General features: G+C 30.7%; 1 protein-coding gene and 1 pseudogene across 3 annotated transcripts in view; one reads left to right on the top strand and one right to left on the bottom strand.

Annotated features, from left to right (window-relative positions):
- The window catches only part of CUNH6orf106 (chromosome unknown C6orf106 homolog), an 85055-nt gene that overhangs the window by 11008 nt on the left and 71648 nt on the right, over positions 1–2399 (top strand). The window lies entirely within an intron of this gene.
- Positions 2104–2227, bottom strand: LOC111747507 (annotated as a pseudogene).

The raw sequence follows: 2399 nt of genomic DNA, 5'->3' as shown, positions 1-2399 counted from the left end.
GAATTTTGGGGGACACTCTTCAACCAGTACATGCACTATTTGTAACAATCTCTTGTGACCATTTTCCCCGTTCTTAAATCTGATTCTACACTTTTTTACTTTTAAGGGCTTCACAGTATTCTTTTGCACGGATACATAATAATTTAATAATCTCTTTGTTGGCTCTCTAAGTTTTCAATTTTTTGTTAATATAAACTCAGTATTGAATATCCTTGAAGCTAAATCTTTGCTTGCATCATTAATTATTTCTTTAGAACTTATTTCTAGAATTAGATTGCTGGGCTAAAGATAAATGTGGCTTTTGTTGCACTTAATAACTTAATTGCTAAATTGTGTCCTCCATAAAGGTGGACTAATTTGTATTACTGCCACTACTATATGAGTGACTGTTTCTTTAATACCATATCCGTGCTGCATATCATAATAATTTTTTTTCAGTTTGGTAGGTAATAAATGTAATCTTGTTTTAATTTGTATTTTGTCATTTCTTATGAGTACTTTTATGTGCTAAATGTCCATTGTATTTCTTTTCTGAATTGACTGAATGTGCCCTTTGTTTATTTTTCCATAGGGAGGTTTGCCTTTTTGGAAAATGGAAATATCTTTTTTTCTCTCACTGTAAAAATAATAATACTGAATATAAAAAAATTAGCAAATTTAGAAATGTTGAAGGAAGGCAGGAAAGCCGCTTATAAAACACTCAAACCTAATCAGTCAGTTTGTATACATGTACATGCATATATAGATGTTTATATGCATGTTATTATATATTTTAAGTTAAAATGTAATCATAATATAATACATTGCTTTATAGCCTTCTTTTCACTAAACATTATAGATATCTTTCCATGTCTTTTTTTATGGCTGCTAAAAATTCTATTAGTTGAGTGTATTCTATAAATTATTCGAGCAGCCATTTATTGATTTTTGTTTTTCACTGTTACAAATATCTGTTCGCTTACCTAATTATTTTCTTCTCTCAAATCTTTTTTTAAATTGTGACATATAGCCCATTTATTTATTTATGACAAATTCTTAGAAGTGGAATTGCCAGGTCAGAGATATACCTTTTCGAAGGTTCTTGATAAACATTGCCAGATTGCCTCCATGAAAGATAAACCAAGTAATAATCTTATTAACAGGCATTAGAAAGCCTGCTTTCTGGGAATTATTATTTTTAATTTTTACAAGGTATATTTATCTGACAAAATGTATTACTTCTTTTAGTTTGCATTTCCTTGGTGGCTGGTGAAGTCTTATGTTTTGTGGTTGTGTGTTGGCCAGCTTTTACAGACATATTTTTCTTTTGGAAAATAAATATAATGAACTCTGTGTCTCTATCATATTAATGTTACAATCAATATTTTGCCTTTTTAAAAATCTTTCCCACTAGAAGAAAGGTATTTTAAAGTAAATTCTAGTGATGTGGTGACTACTTGTTTTGTCTTTTAAAATATAACAGCTTTATTGAGGTGTAATTTACATATTATGAAATTTACCTATTTTAAATGTCCATTTTAGTTATTTTTGTAAATTTATAGGTTTGTATAGTCATCACTACAATCCAGTTTTAGAGCATTTCTATCATACTAGTAAGATCTCTCATGCCAGTTTGTGGTCACTCCCCACACACCCCAGTCCCAGGCACCACCATTCTCTTCTGTCTCTTTGGATTGGCCTTCTCTGGATATTTCATAAAAATGTAAACATGTAGTATATGGCCTTTATGACTGGCTCCTTTCCCATAGCATAATGTTTCAAGGGTCATCTGTGTTGTAGCATGTATCATATGCAGACATTCATTATATTTTGCTGAATATTGTACATACATTTAAAAATAATTATTCAAACAATAGCAAAGATTTTTTCAATGAAAAGTAAATAAATCTTTTCCTACTACTCTAGACTTCCTGTCTCTTACTAGAGGCAGTAACCACTATCAGTCTTAAGTGTACCTTTCTGGATGTTCTTCTATGTAGTTTTTTTTTTTTTTAATTTTTAAAATATTATTTTTAAAATTTTTTTTAGTCGAGGCAACCCTTTGTTGACCTCACACATTGCAAGGACCTTGTCATTTTATAGTCCCTTATTTTTTATTTTTTACGCCTACAGCACCTGGTCTTCCTTTCCTAGGTGGTCTCCCATCCAAGTACTAACCAGGCCTGACCCTGCTTAGATTCCGAGATCAGATGGGATTGGGCTTGTTCAGGGTGGCATGGCCGTAGACTCTTCTATGTAGTTTTAATACTTGTAAATGTCCTTACTTTTTTGGCATCTGTCATTTTTTAAATTGATGGCATTATATTTTGCACATTTTTCCAGTTTCTTCTTTGTGTTTTAATTTCTTAAAAGTTTATTTGGATATATAATTCTAAAAACAATGCATATTTCTTGTGAAA

Source organism: Pteropus vampyrus, unplaced genomic scaffold, assembly GCF_000151845.1.
Source record: "Pteropus vampyrus isolate Shadow unplaced genomic scaffold, Pvam_2.0 Scaffold225, whole genome shotgun sequence".
NCBI lineage: Eukaryota > Metazoa > Chordata > Mammalia > Chiroptera > Pteropodidae > Pteropus > Pteropus vampyrus.
Note: the sequence above shows the minus strand (reverse complement) of the source record. Positions and strands in the feature narration are given on the sequence as shown.